This window comes from Nannospalax galili, unplaced genomic scaffold, assembly GCF_000622305.1.
Source record: "Nannospalax galili isolate Female #2095 unplaced genomic scaffold, S.galili_v1.0 scaffold340, whole genome shotgun sequence".
Lineage (NCBI taxonomy): Eukaryota > Metazoa > Chordata > Mammalia > Rodentia > Spalacidae > Nannospalax > Nannospalax galili.
This window is the reverse complement of record NW_008347519.1, coordinates 320,454-331,773: the sequence shown is the minus strand read 5'-3', so window position 1 is coordinate 331,773 and position 11,320 is coordinate 320,454. Positions and strand designations below refer to the sequence as shown.

Here is an 11,320-nt window from a genome sequence, read left to right as displayed (position 1 = left end):
AATACATTAATTTACTTATTTGTATGTATATATGTGTATGTCCTGTTTTGTATATGTGTGTATTCACATGTGCCATGGTGCTCACATGAAGGTCAGAGGACAATTTTCAGTAATCAGTTCTTTCCACTATGTGGAAACCATGGATTGAACTTGGATTGTCAGGCTTGGCAGCAAGCACCTTTACCTACTAAGCCATCTTGCTGACTCTCCCTCTTCTTCCTCCTCCTCCTCCTCCTCCTCTTCAATTTATTTATTTTTATTTTATGAGTGTATTACGTACATGTATGTAAGGGCACCTGTGTTGTGCAGTGCCTGCAGAGGACAGAAGAGGGTGTTGGATCCCCTGGAACTGGAGTTACAGATGGTTGTTAGCCAACATGTGGGTTCTGGGAACCGAACCAGGGTCCTCTGTAAGAGCAGCCAGTGCTCTTAACTGCTGAACTCTCCCAAGTACTCCTCCTGGCTGATCCGTCTTCACAATGGAATCAGCCTGCAGCTTACTTTGTTGATACTGTCTTTCTGCTTCTTCAGACATCCTATTTTCTTCTTCTTCTTCTTCTTCTTTCTTCTTCTTCTTCTTCTTCTTTCTTCTTCTTCTTCTTCTTCTTCTTCTTCTTCTTCTTCTTCCTCTTCTTCTTCCTCTTCTTCTTCCTCTTCTTCTTCCTCTTCTTCTTCCTCTTCCTCTTCTTCTTCTTCTTCTTCTTCTTTTGTTTTTTTGTTTTTTTGAGGCAGGGTCTCCCTGTAGCCCCAGCTGACCTGGAGCTCACAATGTAGACCAGGCTGGCCTCAAACTCACAGAGATCTGCTTGCCTCTGCCTCCCACGCCTGGCTCAATTACTCATTCTTTAAACTGAAAATCGTTTGACCAATCTTCTGACACTGTCCTCACACTAGGTTGGTGAGATAGCTCAGCTGGTAAAGTGCTTACCACACAAGCCTGATGACCCAAATTCAATCCCCAGAACCCACTGAAAGGTGGATTTCTCTTCTGAACTCTGCATGAGTGCTCATACACACACTAATAATAAATAAAGGCACCTGTAGTCTCCTCACTTACCCACTGTGTGGAAAGAAGCTTCTCTCAACTTATGGCTTTCTGTTGACTCCAGAGGCACAATAGTTATACCAGGAACTGACCCAGAAGAATGCTATAGACTCGGGACTAGGCTCTGACCCTTTGATCTGTCCCTGGTCTTCCGAAAGAGCAGCCAGTGCTCTTAATCGCTGTGCCATCTCCAGCCCCTATCCCTCATCTTCTTAATGTGTCTTTTTTTTTAATTTAATTTTTTTGGTGAGCATACAAGGTAATTTTTGTGGCATTTTCATACATATGTACCATCATGCTTTTTTCTCATTCTTTCTCCTCCCTTCTTGATGTGTTCTTGAATTTAGTTTGACAGGATTTTCTTGAGTTATTTTAATGCCTATGCCCATCAGGGAAGTTGGCCTATACTTTTTTTGTCTTTGTTGTGTCCTTATCTGGTTTTGGTGTCAGAGAAATGCTGGCTTCATTGAATGGTGGTGTTCCTTTTATTTCTGTTGTGGAGCAGTTTGAGGATTGTTGGTGTTAGCTCTTCTTTGAAGGTTTTGGTAGATTCTGGCAGTGAATCCATTTGGTACTGTGCTTTTCTCTGTTGTGAGGCTTTTAATTTCTGCTGTGATCTCATTGATTGCTATGGATTTGCTTATGTTGTTTATATCTTCTTTGTCTTTTTTTCTTGACTGTTACTTTATATTATTATGGTTAAATTATATGGACAAAGATAATCAAATAGTTCTGCCACATTTCAGAAAGTTTCCAATCGATACCAATTATGCAGTGACAAATAAATAGTAATGGTGACTTCTGTGGGTAAAGACTGACAAAAAGGGGGCATGGTGGCACACGCCTTTAGTCCCAGCACTCGGGAGGCAGAAGCAGGTGGATCTCTGTGAGTTCGTAGTGTGGGTTTTATGTATTGCTGAGCTGATCCTGCTGGCACATGAGCTCAGGCTTGTGCCCCACCAGTCTACCTTGTGAACTTGGTTCTCACAGGGACAGGTGACCCCCAGAAAGAGCCTCCTGAATCTGAAATCTAAGAATTTGACCCTTTCGCTCTTTGAAAAAACACCCCATAGATTGATTACAAAAGCAATGCATGTTTCTTTTTTAAACAAAAAAAAAAAAAAAAAAAAAAAAAAAAGGCTGACAAAATGGACTGGTGCTGCAGTCTGTCTCCAACAGCCCAGGCTAACTCTGAGATTTTAGTGCTTGGCACAGATTCGGATCTCTTCTTTGAAGCTAACAAATTAAGTGACATAACTAGGTTTTTTTAAAAAAAGTTTAAGCTTGAGAGATGGCTTAATAGTTAAGAGCACTGGCTGTTCTTGCAGAGGACCTGGGTTCGATTTCCAGCATCCATATGGTGGCTAACAACCATCCATAACATCAGTTTTGAAGGATCTGATACCCTCTTCTGACCTCTGCAGGCATTGCATGACAGGGGTGCATTTACATACATGCAGGCAATACACTTATACACATAAAAATAAATAAATAAAATATTTAAAAATAAAATTAAATAAAAAATAAAAAATGAATCTGTTAAATTGAAAATGAAGCCCAAAGAAGTTTAAAAACTCAGAATTTACATAAAACATACATTTTCATTCTAATAGCCCCAATTTTTTCCCCTCACATAGGCCAGTGTGTAGCTGCGGATAGACTCTTCTGTCTCAAGATGTAAAGATGGGGGGAAAATTTACAGTGTCTGCGTAATATTCTCTCTACAAACTTCTGTTGAATGGAAAATACAAAATTTAAAAAGAAAAAGGAAAAATAAAGTAAATACATTTCCATCTTAGATCTCCTCACAACCTCTTGTTCCACAGTTTGTGAATACAACTGTAAGGCTAAGGTAAGAGTGTGTATAAGTAAACTTTGTTTTCATGAAGGAGATCTGGAAAAGATGGCTTTATCTTTTTCTTTTCAAGAGTTATTAGATGATACATGCTTCTCAAAGCTCTCATTCTGTTGAACTAGAGCAGGTTCCAGGATCACATAGCTTATAATGCTGACTGACTTAGTATCAAACTCCTAGGTCCATCCCAGTTTGCTACTGGAGTTTTTGCAGCTCACATTTCAAACCATGTGGCAGCCAGTAAGCATAACTTGGTCTTGAACTTCTCTGTTTTGCATCTTAGCTACTTAGTTAAGAAGTAATGCTCTGGGGGCTAGAGAGATGGCTCAGCATTTAAGAACACTGACTGTTCTTGCAGAAGACCCAAGTTCGAATCCCAGCACCCACATGGCTGCTAACAACTGTCTGTAACTCCAGTCCCAGGGGATCCGACAGCCTCTTCTGACTTCCACAGGCACTGCACGACATGGGTGCACTTACCTACATGCAGGCAATACACACATACACATAAAATTAAAAAATTAAATTAAAATTTTAAAAGAAAGTAACACATGTGAATCAAGTGGAGATGAGTTCTGACTGGTTGGCTAGGAAGGTATCACAGTTTGCACAAGAAAACAGATGAGCACTGCTGATATGATCAAGAAAAATTCTGCCTGTTTTGATAGCTTATGTTCTAAGATCCAATATTTAACTTTGTATTAGCACTCAATTTCATTGATTTATAACTTTTTTACTAAATTAGAAGCTTCAAGAAACAAGATTTCTTTTTGTTTTGTATTTGTTTTGTGATAAGTTCCTTCTTACCTAACTCACTACAAGTAAGTATGCAATTAACTTTTAGGATAACAATTCAAAGGCACTTCTCTCTGGCACAAGCATACAACCTGGAAACACTGCGTGCTTTTGCTTCCTCTTGCTGGAATGCAGCTGCAACCCCATGCCATGCAAGACTGGCTAATACATAACCTATTACTTCAGTTACTTTGGGCATGTCTGCTTATTTTCCAAAACTAAAGTTAGCCCCTGGTTCTCTGTATTTTATTAGAATCTGTAGTATTGCTCATTCTCTTCTCGTCTCTAGTTTTATTCATTTGAGACTTCTCTTTCAGTTAATTTGGCTAGAGGAGTCTTAATTTTGTTTGTGTTTTCAAATAACCAAATCTGTTTGATGAGTTCTATGTATTGCTTTTCTTTCTTTCTCTTTGATTTTAGCTAGGGTCTCAATGTGTAGAAAGTACTATGAAGTTAGAATTCATTCAGGGTGGGGCTGAGGATGTAGCTCAGTTGGTAGAGTGTTTGCCTAGCATGAACAAAGTCCTGAGTTTGATCCCTAACAATGCAGTAACTAGGCACAGTGGTCTGTTACCTTAGCACCTAGGAGGTAGAAACAGGAGGATTGGAAGTTCAAGGTGATCCTTGGCTACATAGTGATTTTGAGGCCAACCTTGAATATACGAGATTTTATTTCAAAAAAGATTATTTATAGTGTTACGGAGTTCAAGATCACTCGGAAAAGACCACTCAAACTCAAAAAGTTCTGAATCAGCTAAATCTATTTAGCTGGCCAGGGACAGCACTCTCTGAGCCAATTACTGGAAGGGAACAGGAGCTTTTACAATGTCATTAGAATTTTAAAGAAAAATCCTCAGGGCAGGCAAGCTGGTAATCTTGAGGAGAGAAATGTTGGGGAGAAGGAGAGAAAGCCATGAAGCCTGCATGGAGGTCAGACGTGGCTGACTGGCAGCCACATGGCTGGAAGAAGAAAGCTTCAGAAAAAGTAAAGAAATACAAGATGCTAGGGGCAGTCCAAAACCTTAAGGAAAGCATGTTTAGAAAAGGGATATGAAGAAGAAAAGGTGGGCAGGCCTACAGAGACTTACAAGTCTATGAGTCGAGAAGCTGTGCCCTAGGAAGCTGGATTCCAGGCAGGAAAAATTTGCTGTCTCATTAATGCACCAGGTATTCCGCCCATCTATTTAGTGTAACTTAGGGTGAACCTGCCTTCCTAGGGGTGGTCCTGTGACCAGATGATTGACTAGTGAATCTGGAAAGGTGGGTCTTTAAACAGACTAGGTCAGTCTTGACTAGTTAAATTTATGGGCCTATTTGATACTCTAACACCAGGTTTATATGGGTGTGTTCCTCAGCTCTTACTGGAACTTCTGGCCCCAGGCCAGGGTAGGGTCTGGGATGGCTCACCAAGATGTCTGACACAAAATGGAGGCACTTGGGCTATTACAATAGTGTGGGAAAAGTAAGTGAATGAGGTAAAGGAAGGAGGCAGGGAAGGGGAAGGAGTAGAGGAAAAGCAAGGCTAAATAAAAGAAAGGGGTGGAAAAGAACGCGATGAAAAGGAAAAGAGCAACAGAATGGGAAAAAGAAAACACTTCCCACTAACAAAAAATTTCACACGTAAAATTAGATAACTAGGGGCTGGAGAGACGGCTCAGCGGTTCAGAACACTGACTGTTCTTGCAGAAGACCGGGTTCAATTCCCAGCACCCACATGGCATCTAACAACTGTCTGTAACTTCAGTTCCAGGACAGCCTCTTCTGTCCTCCACAGGCATTGCATGACACAGGTCCACTTACATATATGCAGGCATAACACTCATACACATAAAATAAAAATAGTAAATAAAATATTTTTTATGATAAAGATTTTTTATGATAAAAATATTTTGTGATAAAGATTGATAAGAAATTGTTGATACACTTCTAGGATTTGATGACTTTGTCAACATGGGGCTGGAAGATGTCACCGAGTTTGAAATTATGCCAGAAAAAAGAAGGATTACTAAATTAGATCAGATTTTGCTAAATGGAAATAATCATTTTTGATGGTTCCTGGAGGAGAAGGGCTTAAGGTATAAACAGATTTCCTTGATTCTGTTTCTTTTATCTTTGATGTTTAGATTCAGTGAATCTAAATTTCTTGTTAAAGGGAAATACTTTGAAGATGTGTACCCATGTTTCTAAATGATTTAATCATGGTTACTTGAAAAAAGATTTTTTTTAAGTCTAAAAAATAAAGATTTTTTTTTTGGTTAAAAATTAAAATAGCCAGGTATGGTGGTGCACACATTTAATCCCAGCACTCGGGAGGCAGAGGCAGGCGGATCTCTGTGAGTTCAAGGCCAGCCTGGTCTACATAGTGAGTTCAGGACAGCTGGGGCTACAGGGAGACCCTGTCTCAAAAAGAAAAAAAGAAACAAAAAACCCCTAAAATTAATTAAAATAAAAGATAAGAGTATTTTAAAGAAAACCCATAATGTGTAGTTAAAATACTACTAAATGTACATGGGGGTTTGGAGGGGGAAACATGGGGAAGGGACAAAAAGAAAAAATAAGGAAAAGAAAACATATTACTTGATAATGTAAAAGACAAAACAAAACAAAAACCATAATTAGATGATAGTAAAAATTCCTTGTCGGGCATGGTGGTGCACATCTTTAATCCCAGCACTTGGGAGGCAGAGGCAGGCAGATCTCTGTGAGTTCAAGGCCAGCCTGGTCTACATAGTGAGTTCCAGGACAGCTGGGGCTACAGGGAGACCCTGTCTCAAAAAGACCAAAAAAATAAAATAAAATAAAAATTCCTCTAAATATGTAGTTAAAAGGGAGGAGGAGAAATCACAAGGTTTTAAATAAATAAATAAATAAAACAAAGAAAAAAAGAAAAAAAGATGAAGTAAAAGTATTAGAGCAGCTTCTTTCTGGATCCTCAAATGTTAGAGACTCCAGTGAGACCCCCCAGAGATGGGTGGGGCCAGGTGAACTTGTGGACTCTTGTCTCACCCTTGGTTTTATGTTAGTGCTGTGTCTGTGTTGGGTAAGTGTCTGTCTGCTAACCCAGCAGAGCTCTCCTCACCTGGGTAGTTTTCTTTACTTGTATACCAGAGTCCCTGCTGGATGCACTTAGCTTTAAAGTGTGTGGACTCTCATCCTCTAGAGATTCCAGATCATACCCCCTGGGGTGACCAATGTGTTACCTGAGATGTGTTTCCCAAGTGTGATAGGAGAATAGGAAGCAGCCACAGTGTTCAAGTCAGTACAGACAGGGGATCTGCTTCATCCTTTCAAGACTTCCTGCATATTAATATCTGGCTGTGAGCACATATACTGAAACTTCTGCATTCTTAAGCTTTGTAGCAGTGAATGAGAGGTGGCTCCAGGATTGATCCACCTGCTGGCCTCAGGCTCAGAGCTAGGAGACTCTGAGAACTAGTGTTATAGTCTGTGATCCACAAATGCCCCAGACAAACAGACAGGTGAGTCTAGAGAAAGAAAGACACATTTATTACGGCCGGGCTACATTCTTTCCTACAGGGTCTGAGTGCAGCCCTGAGCCTAAGCACTCTGGCTCTTTTATATTGCTTATGTTGCTAAGCAAGTGAAGAATCGCGCTCAACACACAGGGACAAAACCAAGTTTCGGGATGCAAAAGCAAGAGGAATTTATTCATACACAGGCGCCTGCGGACGCAGAGTCCCGCTCGGGTCAAGACTTGCGTGCCGGGCTTAGTTTGGGGGGGGGCTTTTTATAGAGCAGAAGCAAGGTACAGAAGCAGATGCATGGTTACAAGATTATTATTAGTGCATTTCAATGGGTACAAGGTATGAGGAAACAGTATTGCCAAATTCAGAGGGGGCTATGGGTGAAACTGATTGTTATCGTTAACTTCCCAGTAGGGGCTGTTATCACTAACTTCCCGGTAGGGGCCTCAGGGTGGTGGCAGGTGGTCCGACTGCAAACGTCCTATCTTCCACTGCTAGTTTCACAAGACCTGGGTTAGAATCTTGGCTTATCGAATGGCTGATTACAGTTCTTTTTCTAAAATGGCCTTCCTGCTGTCAGTCGGGTCTTTCACAAGCAAGCAGAATACAGAAGCCAATCATTGAGCATTAAGCTTGAGCAAACATTATCAAGGAAATACATAAGAAAATACAATTTTCTACCCAACCCCCCACCACCCAAACCATGGTGTACCTGGACAGAACCAGCTTCCTCCCCTTTCATAAACGGACATTGTCAATCTTACTGTTATTCTACATTGGTCATGGTACATTGCCTTTACTGGTCACAAAGTTCCCTCTGGGGGTGTGTGGGGGGGTGTTGTATAGCAATTGTATCCTAGGAACTTGATCTTTTAAATAAGTTTCCCTAAGTCTTCCAACCTGCTGTGGGGCTCTTCTTGTACAGAGAAGCTATAACCAGGAGTGAAAAGTTTAAGTTCCCAAGCTTACAGGTAGAGAGTCCCCTCAATAATTTCTATTCTATTAAGCAGCAATTGCTATTTTGCAGAAGCAAGCCAAGCATAACCTACAGAAGCCATAAATCAACAGTTAGCAGGAGCACTCTAGGACGCTCTGACCTGTTCCCAAGACAACCAGGGTCCAGCTGGCATGTGTTCTCATACCCTGGGCTAACTGCCTGATAATTTCAGAGACTAGAGTCAGCCTAAACTTTAACATGGCATAGTTATGGTCAAGAAGGTGCCCTATTATACTAGCAGGCTAATTCTCCATTGGTGAGAACTGCTCCTGGTCACTGAGAAAAGGGTTATCTTTCCCGGTGTACTTCTTGGCCTGTTGCCTTCACTCTTTGTTAACATTGGGCCCATTGGGCCTCCTTTCCACAACTTCCTGTTCCCTCCCTTACTCCAGGAGTGTGGCAAACCCACTTGGGGCTCCCTGACCTGTGGATGTTCTCTGGTCTCAGGCTCCCAGAGTAGTTCACATTTTTTTTTGTATGTATGTATGTATGTATGTATGTATCTATCTATCTGCTGAAAAAGAACCATCAGAAAAGAGAACAGAGAATTAACCTTGGAGCTCTTACAAGGCCAGCAGAGCTAGCACTGCCTCTCTTCTACACATAGACACACACACACACACACACACACACACACACACACACACACACGCCACAGTACAAATGTGGAGATCAGAGGACAGTTTTTTAGAGTTGGTCCTCTTGGTCGACCATATGGGTCCTACCATATGTAGACCAGGCTGACCTCCTCTGGGATTAAAGGTACGTATCACCATGCCCAGCCCCTAGTTCACTTTTTAATGATAGACTCTCTCTCAAGAGAGCACCCAACTGCTGCCTTCCAAGTCACACAGTATGACAAAACGGCATTTCTCTTTACCACTAACCCATCCACTGGTTGAATCATGGTCTCACCAAAACCCAAAACTTTGAGACTTGTGAGGGCTGTGGCTTGTCTTGAGGGTGGAGCTGTCACCATCTTTTGTCTGGTTTACTTTTTCGTACTGGCTTGACAGAGACTTCTGAAAACATGAAGGTACTAAATGCAGTATCCTAACACTTGTGATACAATTTACTTTGGAAAAACGACTCCTCCTTGTAAGGTCAGTGAGGCAAAAAGGCAAAGGGAGCAGCAATCAACGACAGCACAGCTTTATTCAGGAAAGGACCTGCAGAGGAGGTCTTCAGTATAAGAACCAGAGCCATCCTTGGCTTGTAGGACAGGCTAGAAAAGAGGAAGGGGGAGGGAACTGAAATTTTTCCTTTTTTGGCCTCAACTCAACTATTGCTAGAGGTAGCTAGGAGGTAGTGTGTGTGGTGGGTTAAAGAATATCAAGTGACCTATAAACATTTGTTGTGGCCAGCCATTACTGTGCATCCATAGAGTGGGGAGGGCAAGAATCTATCAAAACAAGTTACTTTAGTCTTTGTAATTGTCATTGTTTAACCAGAACAGAGGAGCTTTACAAAATGGTGTGATCATGGCTAACATTCCTGACTTTTATGTTCATTAGATAGATGAAAAGAGGGGCATAGCTGTCATCTTTATAAGTACTTTGTGCTGAACAGGGGTGGTGTCCTCATCAGAAGTCTTGTGGCAGTCTGGTATCAGAAATTTTGGAGGAGGAAGATGCTATTGACATGTTTTTTAGCCGAATCCTGGATAAAGCAGTTCAGTCTGTGGGATGCAGTTTAAAAGGGTAAAAAGCCATGCCTTCTGGGACTGGAGAGATGGCTTAGTGGTTAAGATCATTGACTGTTCTTGCAGAGGACCTGGGTTTGATTCCCAACTCCCACATGGTGGCTAACAATCATCTATAACTCCAGTTGCAGAAGATCCGACTCCTTCTTTTGTCTTCTGCAGGCATTGCATGATATGGATGCACTTGCACTTACATACATACAGACAACACCTTTGCTCAGGCACATAAAATAAAAATAACTAATATTCTTTTTTTCTTGCCTTTTTGAGACAGGATCTCCCTGCAGCCCCAGCTGGCCTGGAACTCACTATGTAGACCAGGCTGGTCTTGAACTCACAGAGATCCGCCTGCCTCTGCCTCCTGAATGCTGGGATTAAAGGCCTGTGCCACCACGCCCATCCCACAAATAAAATATTTTTGAAAAGTCATGCCTTTTACACTAAGGTCCAAGAAAGTAGGCAAGCTCAGTAGTGGAGGCCAGCAAGGAGCCACATGGCAGATGGAGGAGGTAGGAACTCTAGAGAATGAGGTCAGTAGTGCTGGGGAAAGCATACCTGAGCTGTGGCCAGTATCTGAAAATAAAAGAGGGAGAGAGGCAGGAAAAGGAAAAGTAACTCAGAAAAAAACAATTCCACATGATGGCAGCACAGGAAGCAGTTGCACAGAGAAAGGGCGTCTCAGGAAGGATAAGTATGTTATTTTATTGTAATTATTTCTCCTCTCTTCTTAGCATGGCTTTAGATGAATCAGCCTTCCTGGAAGGTGGACTCCTGGCCAGGTTATTGACAAGCTCAACTGGATTAACTCGTAAGGAAGGAGACAATGATTTGATGTTTGGAGCAGGTCAGAATGCTGGACCCATGGCCAGAGGTATTCCTTTTTTTTTTTGTATTTTTGAGACAGAGTCTTCTAGTAGCTCTGACTGGTCTGGAACTCACTATGTAGACCAGACTGGCCTCAAACAGAGAGCCACCTGTATCTGCTGGGATGGAAGGTGTGTGCTACCACGCCTGGCTTGATATTCCATTCTTTCTAAGAGGAAAGAGCTTTCCCTTAATGGGCCTCAAAAGAGCGAGGATATCCATCTTCAGTGGCCTCCAAGACTACTATAACATATCCCCCTCAAGAGTTGAGAACCTAAAAGCATTTAGTCTGAAATTGGGGCATAGATACAATCCATTTCTTCCATGGAAAATTAAAAAGCTACTCACCAAATGGAATGAGTGTCTGGCCTTCAGTTTTAGTCATGCCCTCATATACCCTCCAGGCAGAGGTGCTTATTTAAGGGAAGTGAGATAACAAGAACCCAGACCAGGAAGCAGAATTTTTTTTTTCTGACATCTCTGGCTTATGGCTAGGACAAAGCCAAGGACATTTTCAGCTTCTGGTCAAGGACCTGAATTGAGGCTCATACCCTTAAACTGCCTGCCCTATTTTTAT

The 11,320-nt window shown here is 41.7% G+C and overlaps 1 pseudogene; it reads right to left on the bottom strand.

Annotated features, from left to right (window-relative positions):
- Window positions 1-2,968: 2,968 nt before the first annotated feature.
- Window positions 2,969-11,128, bottom strand: LOC115072201 (annotated as a pseudogene).
- Between the last annotated feature and the right edge of the window lie 192 nt (window positions 11,129-11,320).